The sequence below is a fragment of the Lissotriton vulgaris genome, chromosome 1_1 (assembly GCF_964263255.1).
Source record: "Lissotriton vulgaris chromosome 1_1, aLisVul1.2, whole genome shotgun sequence".
Taxonomy (NCBI): Eukaryota; Metazoa; Chordata; class Amphibia; order Caudata; family Salamandridae; genus Lissotriton; species Lissotriton vulgaris.
Genome location: NC_141685.1, coordinates 1368703605 through 1368719722, shown reverse-complemented (window position 1 = coordinate 1368719722; position 16118 = coordinate 1368703605). Strand labels below are relative to the sequence as shown.

Here is a 16118-nt window from a genome sequence, read left to right as displayed (position 1 = left end):
TGCCAAGTCGAAGTGGCAGTACACTGCAGCACAGGCACTGAAGAAGCAGGCTTGAGACAGGTTTGAAATACTATTTCTTTGGGCGGCACAATCAGTCCCTGGGTATATGGTATACCACTTTACAAGGGGCTTTCAAGTAAATTACATCTGTCAGTCAGGTATACTCCAATTATACACATGATTAGGGAAGAAGCCCGTGCACTTCAGCACTGATTAGTAGCAATAAAGTGATCAGAGTCCTAAGGCCAACAAAAGGATACAGCAAAATGCGGAGGTGAAAAGCAATAAGGTGGGGTTGGGACCACCTTAAGAATGCAAGTTCTAACAAAAACGAACTAAGGATAACATGAGTAAAACATCAGGTTTCTCTACAGCATTTGGTGAGACAAGTGGGCCTTCTTTTATCTTCCATAAATGCAATCTTTACCGGACCCCTTTATTATATAGCTCTTCAAGGAAAAAATATAAAGCACTTACAAAGGAGCCTCAAATACTCAAAGATGGTAGACTTCTGTAATACGGGCCATATACTAAAAGCAGCACGAAAACAGAGTGCAATAGGGTCCAAAAAACTTGAGTGACCCATGAGAGTATGCATGCAAGCCTATGGTATTCCAAACTAGAGATATACGCATGCAATTTTTGTTTTTAGGAGAGAATGTGCCTGCTGAAAAAAAACATTATTTTTAAAAAGTGCATTGCAGAATATCAGGAATTTGCTGTGGGACACCTTGAAAACTTGCATACAGATTATGTGCACACACCTTACAGTCAGTTGTTGTGGCCGAGTGGTTAAGGCGATGGACTAGAAATGCATTGGGGTCTCCCCGCGCAGGTTCGAATCCTGCCGACAACGAGAATCTTTTTAACATCGGCTACAATTTCAGAAGTTAACCTTTAGTATTTCTTCCATGTCAGTTTTATAAATAGGTGGCTTATTTTGGTGTCACTATTGCCATATCACATATTTATTATCGCTCCCCCTTTCATATCTTTGCTATAACTCTCGTCCTTCATTAGCGCTGGTGCAAACGCTTCAAATTATTATACCCTGGCTCTCTCGGTCATACCTGTGCATGCACTTGAAACTTACTTTACCAATAAAAGAAGCAAATAGAGAAATAAATTAAAAGTGCTAGCTGGATTAGGCAAACACACTTCATAAAACGGCATTTTCTTTTCTATTCTCCCCCGTGTTACAAGCTTAACTGCTCCCTGTGTAATTTCTCTTAACCTGCTGTTCCTGGAAGAGAATTTCATCTACAAGCTCTTTCTGTGTTTTTTCCTTGTCTTTTCTTTCCCTTTTCTTAGATTAGTAACTGTTCCTTTACGTGCTCTATTTAGGCGCCATTAATCTCATTTGAGCTCCTTGTACCTGCTGCAGTTTTCTCAACACCTCATACTGTCTTTTCCCTCTTTCTCTCTTTCTCTGCAGTTGGTGGCTACTTTCCAAAGCGTCTGATGCCCCAATGTTCCTTCGTCTTGTTGTCAGACGTGAATTTGAAAAGCAACAAAATTAACAAGCCTTTACCACTCACACATGGCAGAAATTTATACTTTAATTCAATGAGCTAAGAAAAGTATGTTGTGGGGCTCCTACGAGCCATGGTGCTTGCTTCATCATAATTAGGCATGCAGTCATTAGCCACAGCTCTGATTATGGGTCACTGAGGTCAGTTTCAATAATTCCTCAAAAACCTAACCATGCAGTCCCCCCTAACTGTGTAGTTATCTTGCTTTACTGCTGTTTGTGTGATTAGCTGGGAGGAGCTCACGGCAGCATCCTCCCAATAAAAGTGTAGATGGACCTTTCCTTAACTCTTTCTTTCTTCACATACAGATGGCTTGAGGAGGTACAGGGGAGATGCAGGTCTAATAAACAGAATAGAATATCTGCGCCTGGTGTGTTTCATTGCATTGGTGTCCCATCACAGGCCCACCAGTGTATGTGTGATCTTTGACTCCTGCCAGTTCACAAGCAGGCGGCCAGGAAACGGTTTCAGCCTATCAACCACTGAGGAGATAAAGCCTTTGTATAAGGAACGAGGAAGCAATGAACACATTCAGCCTATCACAGGAGTAGCCCTGAGTGTTCCGAATTATAATTTCTTCATGTCACTGTACGTTATTGAGCCCAAGTAGCTTGCTGTGATCGTATAGTGGTTAGTACTCTGCGTTGTGGCCGCAGCAACCTTGGTTCGAATCCGAGTCACGGCATTGTGGTTGGCAATGTCACGGCAGTTGGGTTTATCCTTTACAGAATTCCCAAATGTACCAGTTGTTTTTGTAAAATGTCTATTAAAAACAGATCCTTTTCAATATTTAAACGATCTAACGACAAATTATTTAAACACACATGATTATAAGATGTAGGTATACTGTACTTACTGACATAAATTATCGTTCTTGAACATATTTGCGGTAAGGGGAGCGGAGCTCTCCCCCAGGCCAATCAGAATGCAGATGAATGCAGTTGCAGTTGAGTGACCTGTGTTGTGGCTGTCTACAGGGAATGCACATATGTAGCTGTCTCGCAGCCCAATCCAGACGTCAATTGAAGACAGGTTTTCATGCAAATAGAGCAGTAAGTGCAGAGAAATGCTCACTCTCTAAAAATGGCATTTATACAATAGTAAGATTAAATCCAACCTCACCAGTAGATAGGATTTATCAATAAATAAATAAAGCTTCTCCTCTCTGATATGGAATTACCCCCCAAAAAGTATAAGGGAATACCCAATGCTAACCTATGAGAGGGGCAGACCTCACAGTAGTGAAAAATGTAATAGACTGTTTGATACTACTAGGACATACAAACTACCACAGTACATGTCTTACCTTTTACTTACATAGCATGATGCCCCTAGGACTACTTAGGGCCTACCTTAGGGGTTACTGATATGTAATAAAATTGGAGTTTAAGGCTTGGCAAGTAGTTTTAAATGCCAAGTCGAAGTGGCAGTACACTGCAGCACAGGCACTGCAGTAGCAGGCTTGAGACACGTTTGAAATGCTGTTTCTTTGGGTGGCACAATCAGTCCCTGGATATATGGTATACCACTTTACAAGGGGCTTTCAAGTAAATTAAATCTGTCAGTCAGGTATATTCCAATTATACACATGATTAGGGAAGAAGCACGTGCACTTCAGCACTGATTAGTAGCGATAAAGTGATCAGAGTCCTAAGGCCAACAAAAAGATACAGCAAAATGCGGAGGTGAAAAGCAATAAGGTGGGGTTGGGACCACCTTAAGAATGCAAGGTCTAACAAAAACGAACTAAGGATAACATGAGTAAAACATCAGGTTTTTCTACAGCATTTGGTGAGACAAGTGGGCCTTCTTTTATCTTCCATAAATGCAATCTTTCCTGGACCCCTTTATTATAATGCTCTTCAAGGAAAAAATATAAAGCACTTACAAAGGAGCCTCAAATACTCAAAGATGGTAGACTTCTGTAATATGGGCCATATACTAAAAGCAGCACGAAAACAGAGTGCAATAGGGTCCAAAAAACTTGAGTGACCCATGAGAGTATGCAGGCAAGCCTATGGTATTCCAAACTAGAGATATACCAATGCAATTTTTGTTTTTAGGAGAGAATGTGCCTGCTGAAAAAAAACATTATTTTTAAAAAGTGCATTGCAGAATATCAGGAATTTGCTGTGGGACACCTTGAAAACTTGCATACAGATTATGTGCACACGCTTCACAGTCAGTTGTTGTGGCCGAGTGGTTAAGGCGATGGACTAGAAATCCATCGGGGTCTCCCCGCGCAGGTTCGAATCCTGCCGACAATGAGAATATTTTTAACATCGGCTACAATTTCAGAAGTTAACCTTTAGTATTTCTTCCATGTCAGTTTTATAAATAGGTGGCTTATTTTGGTGTCACTATTGCCATATCACATATTTATTATCGCTTCCCCTTTCATATCTTTGCTATAACTCTCGTCCTTCATTAGCGCTGGTGCAAACGCTTCAAATTATTATACCCTGGCTCTCTCGGTCATACCTGTGCATGCACTTGAAACTTACTTTACCAATAAAAGAAGCAAATAGAGAAATAAACTAAAAGTGCTAGCTGGATTAGGCAAACACACTTCATAAAACTGCATTTTCTTTTCTATTCTCCCCGTGTTACAAGCTTAACTGCTCCCTGTGTAATTTCTCTTAACCTGCTGTTCCTGGAAGAGAATTTCATCTACAAGCTCTTTCTGTGTTTTTTCCTAGTCTTTTCTTTCCCTTTTCTTAGATTTGTAACTGTTCCTTTACGTGCTCTATTTAGGCGCCATTAATCTCATTTGAGCTCCTTGTACCTGCTGCTGTTTTCTCCACACCTCATACTGTCTTTTCCCTCTTTCTCTCTTTCTCTGCGGTTGGTGGCTACTTTCCAAAACGTATGATGCCCCAAAGTTCCTTCGTCTTGTTGTCAGACGTGAATTTGAAAAGCAACAAAATTAACAAGCCTTTACCACTCACACATGGCAGAAGTTTATACTTTAATTCAATGAGCTAAGAAAAGTGTGTTGTGGGGCCCCTACAAGCCATGGTGCTTGCTTCATCATAATTAGGCATGCAGTCATTAGCCACAGCTCTGATTATCGGTCACTGAGGTCAGTTTCAATAATTCCTCAAAAACCTAACCATGCAGTCCCCCCTAACTGTGTAGTTATCTTGCTTTACTGCTGTTTGTGTGATTAGCTGGGAGGAGCTCACGGCAGCATCCTCCCAATAAAAGTGTAGATGGACCGTTCCTTAACTCTTTCTTGCTTCACATACAGATGGCTTGAGGAGGTACAGGGGAGATGCAGGTCTAATAAACAGAATAGAATATCTGCGCCAGGTGTGTTTCTCTGCATTGGTGTCCCATCACAGGCCCACCAGTGTATGTGTGATCTTTGACTCCTGCCAGTTCACAAGCAGGCGGCCAGGAAACGGTTTCAGCCTATCAACCACTGAGGAGATAAAGCCTTTGTATAAGGAATGAGGAAGCAATGAACACATTCAGCCTATCACTGGAGTAGCCCTGAGTATTCCGAATTATAATTTCTTCATGTCACTGTATGTTATTGAGCCAAAGTAGCTCGCCGTGATCGTATAGAGGTTAGTACTCTGCGTTGTGGCCGCAGCAACCTCGGTTTGAATCCTTGTCACGGCATTGTGGTTGGCAATGTCACGGCAGTTGGGTTTTTTCTTTACAGAATTCCCAAATGTACCAGTTGTTTTTGTAAAATGTCTATTAAAAACAGATCTTTTTCAATATTTAAACGATCTAACGACAAATTATTTAAACACACATGATTATAAGATGTAGGTATACTGTACTTACTGACATAAATTATCGTTCTTGAACATATTTGCGGTAAGGGGAGCGGAGCTCTTCCCCAGGCCAATCAGAATGCAGATGAATGCAGTTGCAGTTGAGTGACCTGTGTTGTGGCTGTCTACAGGGAATGCACATATGTAGCTGTCTCGCAGCCCAATCCAGATGTCAATTGAAGACAGGTTTTCATGCAAATAGAGCAGTAAGTGCAGAGAAATGCTCACTCTCTAAAAATGGCATTTATACAATAGTAAGATTAAATCCAACCTCACCAGTAGATAGGATTTATCAATAAATAAATAAAGCTTCTCCTCTCTGATATGGAATTACCCCCCAAAAAGTATAAGGGAATACCCAATGCTAACCTATGAGAGGGGCAGACCTCACAGTAGTGAAAAATGTAATAGACTGTTTGATACTACTAGGACATACAAACTACCACAGTACATGTCTTACCTTTTACTTACATAGCATGATGCCCCTAGGACTACCTAGGGCCTACCTTAGGGGTTACTGACATGTAATAAAATTGGAGTTTAAGGCTTGGCAAGTAGTTTTAAATGCCAAGTCGAAGTGGCAGTACACTGCAGCACAGGCACTGCAGTAGCAGGCTTGAAACAGGTTTGAAATGATATTTCTTTGGGCGGCACAATCAGTCCCTGGGTATATGGTATACCACTTTACAAGGGGCTTTCAAGTAAATTAAATCTGTCAGTCAGGTATACTCCAATTATACACATGATTAGTGAAAATGCACGTGCACTTCAGCACTGATTAGTAGCGATAAAGTGATCAGAGTCCTAAGGCCAACAAAAAGATACCGCAAAATGCGGAGGTGAAAAGCAATAAGGTGGGGTTGGGACCACCTTACGAATTCAAGGTCTAACAAAAACGAACTAAGGATAACATTAGTAAAACATCAGGTTTCTCTACAGCATTTGGTGAGACAAGTGGGCCTTCTTTTATCTTCCATAAATGCAATCTTTCCCGGACCCCTTTATTATATAGCTCTTCAAGGAAAAAATATAAAGCACTTACAAAGGAGCCTCAAATACTCAAAGATGGTAGACTTCTGTAATATGGGCCATATACTAAAAGCAGCACGAAAACAGAGTGCAATAGGGTCCAAAAAACTTGAGTGACCCATGAGAGTATGCATGCAAGCCTGTGGTATTCCAAACTAGAGATATACGCATGCAATTTTTGTTTTTAGGAGAGAATGTGCCTGCTGAAAAAAATATTATTTTTAAAAAGTGCATTGCAGAATATCAGGAATTTGCTGTGGGACACCTTGAAAACTTGCATACCGATTATGTGCATACACCTTACAGTCAGTTGTCGTGGCCGAGTGGTTAAGGCGATGGACTAGAAATCCATTGGGGTCTCCCCGCGCAGGTTCGAATCCTGCCGACAATGAGAATATTTTTAACATCGGCTACAATTTCAGAAGTTAACCTTTAGTATTTCTTCCATGTCAGTTTTATAAATAGGTGGCTTATTTTGGTGTCACTATTGCCATATCACATATTTATTATCGCTTCCCCTTTCATATCTTTGCTATAACTCTCGTCCTTCATTAGCGCTGGTGCAAACGCTTCAAATTATTATACCCTGGCAAGTAGTTTTAAATGCCAAGTCGAAGTGGCAGTACACTGCAGCACAGGCACTGCAGTAGCAGGCTTGAGACACGTTTGAAATGCTGTTTCTTTGGGTGGCACAATCAGTCCCTGGATATATGGTATACCACTTTACAAGGGGCTTTCAAGTAAATTAAATCTGTCAGTCAGGTATACTCCAATTATACACATGATTAGGGAAGAAGCACGTGCACTTCAGCACTGATTAGTAGCGATAAAGTGATCAGAGTCCTAAGGCCAACAAAAAGATACAGCAAAATGCGGAGGTGAAAAGCAATAAGGTGGGGTTGGGACCACCTTAAGAATGCAAGGTCTAACAAAAACGAACTAAGGATAACATGAGTAAAACATCAGGTTTTTCTACAGCATTTGGTGAGACAAGTGGGCCTTCTTTTATCTTCCATAAATGCAATCTTTCCTGGACCCCTTTATTATAATGCTCTTCAAGGAAAAAATATAAAGCACTTACAAAGGAGCCTCAAATACTCAAAGATGGTAGACTTCTGTAATATGGGCCATATACTAAAAGCAGCACGAAAACAGAGTGCAATAGGGTCCAAAAAACTTGAGTGACCCATGGGAGTATGCATGCAAGCCTATGGTATTCCAAATTAGAGATATACGCATGCAATTTTTGTTTTTAGGAGAGAATGTGCCTGCTGAAAAATACATTATTTTTAAAAAGTGCATTGCAGAATATCAGGAATTTGCTGTGGGACACCTTGAAAACTTGCATACAGGATATGTGCACACGCCTTACAGTCAGTTGTTGTGGCCGAGTGGTTAAGGCGATGGACTAGAAATCCATTGGGGTCTCCCCGCACAGGTTCGAATCCTGCTGACAACGAGAATCTTTTTAACATCGGCTACAATTTCAGAAGATAACCTTTAGTATTTCTTCCATGTCAGTTTTATAAATAGGTGGCTTATTTTGGTGTCACTATTGCCATATCACATATTTATTATCGCTCCCCATTTCATATCTTTGCTATAACTCTCGTCCTTCATTAGCGCTGGTGCAAACTCTTCAAATTATTATACCCTGGCTCTCTCGGTCATACCTGTGCATGCACTTGAAACTTACTTTACCAATAAAAGAAGCAAATAGAGAAATAAAATAAAAGTGCTAGCTTTATTAGGCAAACACACTTCATAAAACTGCATTTTCTTTTCTATTCTCCCCCGTGTTACAAGCTTAACTGCTCCATGTGTAATTTCTCTTAACCTGCTGTTCCTGGAAGAGAATTTCATCTACAAGCTCTTTCTGTATTTTTTCCTAGTCTTTTCTTTCCCTTTTCTTAGATTTGTAACTGTTCCTTTACGTGCTCGATTTAGGCGCCATTAATCTCATTTGCGCTCCTTGTACCTGCTGCTGTTTTCTCCACACCTCATACTGTCTTTTCCCTCTTTCTCTCTTTCTCTGCGGTTGGTGGCTACTTTCCAAAGCGTCTGATGCCCCAATGTTCCTTCGTCTTGTTGTCAGACGTGAATTTGAAAAGCAACAAAATTAACAAGCCTTTACCACTCACACATGGCCGGAGTTTATACTTTAATTCAATGAGCTAAGAAAAGTGTGTTGCGGGGCCCCTACGAGCCATGGTGCTTGCTTCATCATAATTAGGCATGCAGTCATTAGCCACAGCTCTGATTATGGGTCACTGAGGTCAGTTTCAATAATTCCTCAAAAACCTAACCATGCAGTCCCCCCTAACTGTGTAGTTATTTTGCTTTACTGCTGTTTGTGTGATTAGCTGGGAGGAGCTCACGGCAGCATCCTCCCAATAAAAGTGTAGATGGACCGTTCCTTAACTCTTTCTTGCTTCACATACAGATTGCTTGAGGAGGTACAGGGGAGATGCAGGTCTAATAAACAGAATAGGATATCTGCGCCAGGTGTGTTTCTCTGCATTGGTGTCCCATCACAGGCCCACCAGTGTATGTGTGATCTTTGACTCCTGCCAGTTCACAAGCAGGCGGCCAGGAAACGGTTTCAGCCTATCAACCACTGAGGAGATAAAGCCTTTGTATAAGGAATGAGGAAGCAATGAACACATTCAGCCTATCACAGGAGTAGCCCTGAGTGTTCCGAATTATAATTTCTTCATGTCACTGTACGTTATTGAGCCCAAGTAGCTCGCCGTGATCGTATAGTGGTTAGTACTCTGCGTTGTGGCCGCAGCAACCTCGGTTTTAATCCAAGTCACGGCATTGTGGTTGGCAATGTCACGGCAGTTGGGTTTTTCCTTTACAGAATTCCCAAATGTACCAGTTGTTTTTGTAAAATGTCTATTAAAAACAGATCCTTTTCAATATTTAAACGATCTAACGACAAATTATTTAAACACACAAGATGTAGGTATACTGTACTTACTGACATAAATTATCGTTCTTGAACATATTTGCGGTAAGGGGAGCGGGGCTCTCCCCCAGGCCAATCAGAATGCAGATGAATGCAGTTGCAGTTGAGTGACCTGTGTTGTGGCTGTCTACAGGGAATGCACATATGTAGCTGTCTCGCAGCCCAATCCAGACGTCAATTGAAGACAGGTTTTCATGCAAATAGATAAGTGCAGAGAAATGCTCACTCTCTAAAAATGGCATTTATACAATAGTAAGATTAAATCCAACCTCACCAGTAGATAGGATTTATCAATAAATAAATAAAGCTTCTCCTCTCTGATATGGAATTACCCCCCAAAAAGTATAAGGGAATACCCAATGCTAACCTATGAGAGGGGCAGACCTCACAGTAGTGAAAAATGTAATAGACTGTTTGATACTACTAGGACATACAAACTACCACAGTACATGTCTTACCTTTTACTTACATAGCATGATGCCCCTAGGACTACCTAGGGCCTACCTTAGGGGTTACTGATATGTAATAAAATTGGAGTTTAAGGCTTGGCAAGTAGTTTTAAATGCCAAGTCGAAGTGGCAGTACACTGCAGCACAGGCACTGCAGTAGCAGGCTTGAGACAGGTTTGAAATGCTATTTCTTTGGGTGGCACAATCAGTCCCTGGGTATATGGTATACCACTTTACAATGGGCTTTCAAGTAAATTAAATCTGTCAGTCAGGTATACTCCAATTATACACATGATTAGGGAAGAAGCACGTGCACTTCAGCATTGATTAGTAGCGATAAAGTGATCAGAGTCCTAAGGCCAACAAAAAGATACAGCAAAATGCGGAGGTGAAAAGCAATAAGGTGGGGTTGGGACCGCCTTAAGAATGCAAGGTCTAACAAAAACGAACTAAGGATAACATGAGTAAAACATCAGGTTTCTCTACAGCATTTGGTGAGACAAGTGGGCCTTCTTTTATCTTCCATAAATGCAATCTTTACCGGACCCCTTTATTATATAGCTCTTCAAGGAAAAAATATAAAGCACTTACAAAGGAGCCTCAAATACTCAAAGATGGTAGACTTCTGTAATATGGACCATAGACTAAAAGCAGCACGAAAACAGAGTGCAATAGGGTCCAAAAAACTTGAGTGACCCATGGGAGTATGCATGCAAGCCTATGGTATTCCAAACTAGAGATATACGCATGCAATTTTTGTTTTTAGGAGAGAATGTGCCTGCTGAAAAATACATTATTTTTAAAAAGTGCATTGCAGAATATCAGGATTTTGCTTTGGGACACCTTGAAAACTTGCATACAGATTATGTGCACACGCCTTACAGTCAGTTGTTGTGGCCGAGTGGTTAAGGCGATGGACTAGAAATCCATTGGGGTCTCCCCGCGCAGGTTCGAGTCCTGCCAACAACGAGAATCTTTTTAACATCGGCTACAATTTCAGAAGATAACCTTTAGTATTTCTTCCATGTCAGTTTTATAAATAGGTGGCTTATTTTGGTGTCACTATTGCCATATCACATATTTATTATCGCTCCCCCTTTCATATCTTTGCTATAACTCTCGTCCTTCATTAGCGCTGGTGCAAACGTTTCAAATTATTATACCCTGGCTCTCTCGGTCATACCTGTGCATGCACTTGAAACTTACTTTACCAATAAAAGAAGCAAATAGAGAAATAAAATAAAAGTGCAAGCTGGATTAGGCAAACACACTTCATAAAACTGCATTTTCTTTTCTATTCTCCCCCGTGTTACAAGCTTAACTGCTCCCTGTGTAATTTCTCTTAACCTGCTGTTCCTGGAAGAGAATTTCATCTACAAGCTCTTTCTGTGTTTTTTCCTAGTCTTTTCTTTCCCTTTTCTTAGATTTGTAACTGTTCCTTTACGTGCTCTATTTAGGCGCCATTAATCTCATTTGAGCTCCTTGTACCTGCTGCTGTTTTCTCCACACCTCATACTGTCTTTTCCCTCTTTCTCTCTTTCTCTGCGGTTGGTGGCTACTTTCCAAAGCGTCTGATGCCCCAATGTTCCTTCGTCTTGTTGTCAGACGTGAATTTGAAAAGCAACAAAATTAACAAGCCTTTACCACTCACACATGGCAGAAGTTTATACTTTAATTCAATGAGCTAAGAAAAGTGTGTTGTGGGGCCTCTACGAGCCATGGTGTTGCTTCATCATAATTAGGCATGCAGTCATTAGCCACAGCTCTGATTATGGGTCACTGAGGTCAGTTTCAATAATTCCTCAAAAACCTAACCATGCAGTCCCCCCTAACTGTGTAGTTATCTTGCTTTACTGCTGTTTGTGTGATTAGCTCGGAGGAGCTCACGGCAGCATCCTCCCAATAAAAGTGTAGATGGACCATTCCTTAACTCTTTCTTGCTTCACATACAGATGGCTTGAGGAGGTACAAGGGAGATGCAGGTCTAATAAACAGAATAGAATATCTGCGCCAGGTGTGTTTCTCTGCATTGGTGTCCCATCACAGGCCCACCAGTGTATGTGTGATCTTTGACTCCTGCCAGTTCACAAGCAGGCGGCCAGGAAACGGTTTCAGCCTATCAACCACTGAGGAGATAAAGCCTTTGTATAAGGAATGAGGAAGCAATGAACACATTCAGCCTATCACAGGAGTAGCCCTGAGCGTTCCGAATTATAATTTCTTCATGTCACTGTATGTTATTGAGCCCAAGTAGCTCGCCGTGATCGTATAGTGGTTAGTACTCTGCGTTGTGGCCGCAGCAACCTTGGTTCGAATCCGAGTCACGGCATTGTGGTTGGCAATGTCACGGCAGTTGGGTTTTTCCTTTACAGAATTCCCAAATGTACCAGTTGTTTTTGTAAAATGTCTATTAAAAACAGATCCTTTTCAATATTTAAACGATCTAACGACAAATTATTTAAACACACATGATTATAAGATGTATGTATACTGTACTTACTGACATAAATTATCGTTCTTGAACATATTTTCGGTAAGGGGAGCGGAGCTCTCCCCCAGGCCAATCAGAATGCAGATGAATGCAGTTGCAGTTGAGTGACCTGTGTTGTGGCTGTCTACAGGGAATGCACATATGTAGCTGTCTCGCAGCCCAATCCAGACGTCAATTGAAGACAGGTTTTCATGCAAATAGAGCAGTAAGTGCAGAGAAATGCTCACTCTCTAAAAATGGCATTTATACAATAGTAAGATTAAATCCAACCTCCCCAGTAGATAGGATTTATCAATAAATAAACAAAGCTTCTCCTCTCTGATATGGAATTACCCCCCAAAAAGTATAAGGGAATACCCAATGCTAACCTATGAGAGGGTCAGACCTCACAGTAGTGAAAAATGTAATAGACTGTTTGATACTACTAGGACATACAAACTACCCGAGTACATGTCTTACCTTTTACTTACATAGCATGATGCCACTAGGACTACCTAGGGCCTACCTTGGGGGTTACTGATATGTAATAAAATTGGAGTTTAAGGCTTGGCAAGTAGTTTTAAATGCCAAGTCGAAGTGGCAGTACACTGCAGCACAGGCACTGCAGTAGCAGGCTTGAGACAGGTTTGAAATGCTATTTCTTTGGGCGGCACAATCAGTCCCTGGGTATATGGTATACCACTTTACAAGGGGCTTTCAAGTAAATTAAATCTGTCCGTCAGGTATACTCCAATTATACACATGATTAAGGAAGAAGCACGTGCACTTCAGCACTGATTAGTAGCGATAAAGTGATCAGAGTCCTAAGGCCAACAAAAAGATACAGCAAAATGCGGAGGTGAAAAGCAATAAGGTGGGGTTGGGACCACCTTAAGAATGCAAGGTCTAACAAAAACGAACTAAGGATAACATGAGTAAAACATCAGGTTTCTCTACAGCATTTGGTGAGACAAGTGGGCCTTCTTTTATCTTCCATAAATGCAATCTTTCCCGGACCCCTTTATTATATAGCTCTTCAAGGAAAAAATATAAAGCACTTACAAAGGAGCCTCAAATACTCAAATATGGTAGACTTCTGTAATATGGGCCATATACTAAAAGCAGCACGAAAACAGAGTGCAATAGGGTCCAAAAAACTTGAGTGACCCATGGGAGTATGCATGCAAGCCTATGGTATTCCAAATTAGAGATATACGCATGCAATTTTTGTTTTTAGGAGAGAATGTGCCTGCTGAAAAATACATTATTTTTAAAAAGTGCATTGCAGAATATCAGGAATTTGCTGTGGGACACCTTGAAAACTTGCATACAGATTATGTGCACACGCCTTACAGTCAGTTGTTGTGGCCGAGTGGTTAAGGCGATGGACTAGAAATCCATTGGGGTCTCCCCTCGCAGGTTCGAATCCTGCTGACAACGAGAATCTTTTTAACATCGGCTACAATTTCAGAATATAACCTTTAGTATTTCTTCCATGTCAGTTTTATGAATAGGTGGCTTATTTTGGTGTCACTATTGCCATATCACATATTTATTATCGCTCCCCATTTCATATCTTTGCTATAACTCTCGTCCTTCATTAGCGCTGGTGCAAACGCTTCAAATTATTATACCCTGGCTCTCTCGGTCATACCTGTGCATGCACTTGAAACTTACTTTACCAATAAAAGAAGCAAATAGAGAAATAAAATAAAAGTGCTAGCTTTATTAGGCAAACACACTTCATAAAACTGCATTTTCTTTTCTATTCTCCCCCGTGTTACAAGCTTAACTGCTCCCTGTGTAATTTCTCTTAACCTGCTGTCCCTGGAAGAGAATTTCATCTACAAGCTCTTTCTGTGTTTTTTCCTAGTCTTTTCTTTCCCTTTTCTTAGATTTGAACTGTTCCTTTACGTGCTCTATTTATGCGCCATTAATCTCATTTGAGCTCCTTGTACCTGCTGCTGTTTTCTCCACACCTCATACTGTCTTTTCCCTCTTTCTCTCTTTCTCTGCGGTTGGTGGCTACTTTCCAAAGCGTCTGATGCCCCAATGTTCCTTCGTCTTGTTGTCAGACGTGAATTTGAAAAGCAACAAAATTAACAAGCTTTTACCACTCACACATGGCAGGAGTTTATACTTTAATTCAATGAGTTAAGAAAAGTGTGTTGCGGGGCCCCTACGAGCCATGGTGCTTGCTTCATCATAATTAGGCATGCTGTCATTAGCCACAGCTCTGATTATGGGTCACTGAGGTCAGTTTCAATAATTCCTCAAAAACCTAACCATGCAGTCCCCCCTAACTGTGTAGTTATCTTGCTTTACTGCTGTTTGTGTGATTAGCTGGGAGGAGCTCACGGCAGCATCCTCCCAATAAAAGTGTAGATGGACCGTTCCTTAACTCTTTCTTGCTTCACATACAGATGGCTTGAGGAGGTACAGGGGAGATGCAGGTCTAATAAACAGAATAGAATATCTGCGCCAGGTGTGTTTCTCTGCATTGGTGTCCCATCACAGGCCCACCAGTGTATGTGTGATCTTTGACTCCTGCCAGTTCACAAGCAGGCGGCCAGGAAACGGTTTCAGCCTATCAACCACTGAGGAGATAAAGCCTTTGTATAAGGAATGAGGAAGCAATGAACACATTCAGCCTATCACAGGAGTAGCCCTGAGTGTTCCGAATTATAATTTCTTCATGTCACTGTACGTTATTGAGCCCAAGTAGCTCGCCGTGATCGTATAGTGGTTAGTACTCTGCGTTGTGGCCGCAGCAACCTCGGTTCGAATCCGAGTCACGGCATTGTGGTTGGCAATGTCACGGCAGTTGGGTTTTTCCTTTACAGAATTCCCAAATGTACCAGTTGTTTTTGTAAAATGTATATTAAAAACAGATCCTTTTCAATATTTAAACGATCTAACGACAAATTATTTAAACACACATGATTATAAGATGTAGGTATACTGTACTTACTGACATAAATTATCGTTCTTGAACATATTTGCGGTAAGTGGAGCGGAGCTCTCCCCCAGGCCAATCAGAATGCAGATGAATGCAGTTGCAGTTGAGTGACCTGTGTTGTGGCTGTCTACAGGGAATGCACATATGTAGGTGTCTCGCAGCCCAATCCAGACGCCAATTGAAGACAGGTTTTCATGCAAATAGAGCAGTAAGTGCAGAGAAATGCTCACTCTCTAAAAATGGCATTTATACAATAGTAAGATTAAATCCAACCTCACCAGTAGATAGGATTTATCAATAAATAAATAAAGCTTCTCCTCTCTGATATGGAATTACCCCCCAAAAAGTATAAGGGAATACCCAATGCTAACCAATGAGAGGGGCAGACCTCACAGTAGTGAAAAATGTAATAGACTGTTTGATACTACTAGGACATACAAATTACCACAGTACATGTCTTACCTTTTACTTACATAGCATGATGCCCCTAGGACTACTTAGGGCCTACCTTAGGGGTTACTGATATGTAATAAAATTGGAGTTTAAGGCTTGGCAAGTAGTTTTAAATGCCAAGTCGAAGTGGCAGTACACTGCAGCACAGGCACTGCAGTAGCAGGCTTGAGACAGGTTTGAAATGCTATTTCTTTGGGCGGCACAATCAGTCCCTGGGTATATGGTATACCACTTTACAAGGGGCTTTCAAGTAAATTAAATCTGTCAGTCAGGTATACTCCAATTATACACATGATTAAGGAAGAAGCACGTGCACTTCAGCACTGATTAGTAGCGATAAAGTGATCAGAGTCCTAAGGCCAACAAAAAGATACAGCAAAATGCGGAGGTGAAAAGCAATAAGGTGGGGTTGGGACCACCTTAAGAATGCAAGGTCTAACAAAAACGAACTAAGGATAACATGAGTA

At 41.1% G+C, this 16118-nt stretch overlaps 7 non-coding genes across 7 annotated transcripts; all 7 read left to right on the top strand.

Moving 5' to 3' along the window:
* The first annotated feature begins 2145 nt into the window (after positions 1–2145).
* TRNAH-GUG (transfer RNA histidin (anticodon GUG)) lies at positions 2146–2217 on the top strand. Its single transcript has one exon. It is a non-coding gene; the product is annotated as a tRNA-His (tRNA).
* Positions 2218–3717: 1500 nt separating this feature from the next.
* Positions 3718–3799, top strand: TRNAS-AGA (transfer RNA serine (anticodon AGA)). The gene has a single exon. It is a non-coding gene; the product is annotated as a tRNA-Ser (tRNA).
* Positions 3800–6658: 2859 nt separating this feature from the next.
* On the top strand, positions 6659–6740 carry TRNAS-AGA (transfer RNA serine (anticodon AGA)). Its single transcript has one exon. It is a non-coding gene; the product is annotated as a tRNA-Ser (tRNA).
* Positions 6741–10656: 3916 nt separating this feature from the next.
* On the top strand, positions 10657–10738 carry TRNAS-AGA (transfer RNA serine (anticodon AGA)). Its single transcript has one exon. It is a non-coding gene; the product is annotated as a tRNA-Ser (tRNA).
* A 1288-nt stretch (positions 10739–12026) lies between these two features.
* On the top strand, positions 12027–12098 carry TRNAH-GUG (transfer RNA histidin (anticodon GUG)). Its single transcript has one exon. It is a non-coding gene; the product is annotated as a tRNA-His (tRNA).
* Positions 12099–13597: 1499 nt separating this feature from the next.
* On the top strand, positions 13598–13679 carry TRNAS-AGA (transfer RNA serine (anticodon AGA)). Its single transcript has one exon. It is a non-coding gene; the product is annotated as a tRNA-Ser (tRNA).
* A 1288-nt stretch (positions 13680–14967) lies between these two features.
* Positions 14968–15039, top strand: TRNAH-GUG (transfer RNA histidin (anticodon GUG)). The gene has a single exon. It is a non-coding gene; the product is annotated as a tRNA-His (tRNA).
* The last annotated feature ends 1079 nt before the right edge of the window (positions 15040–16118 follow it).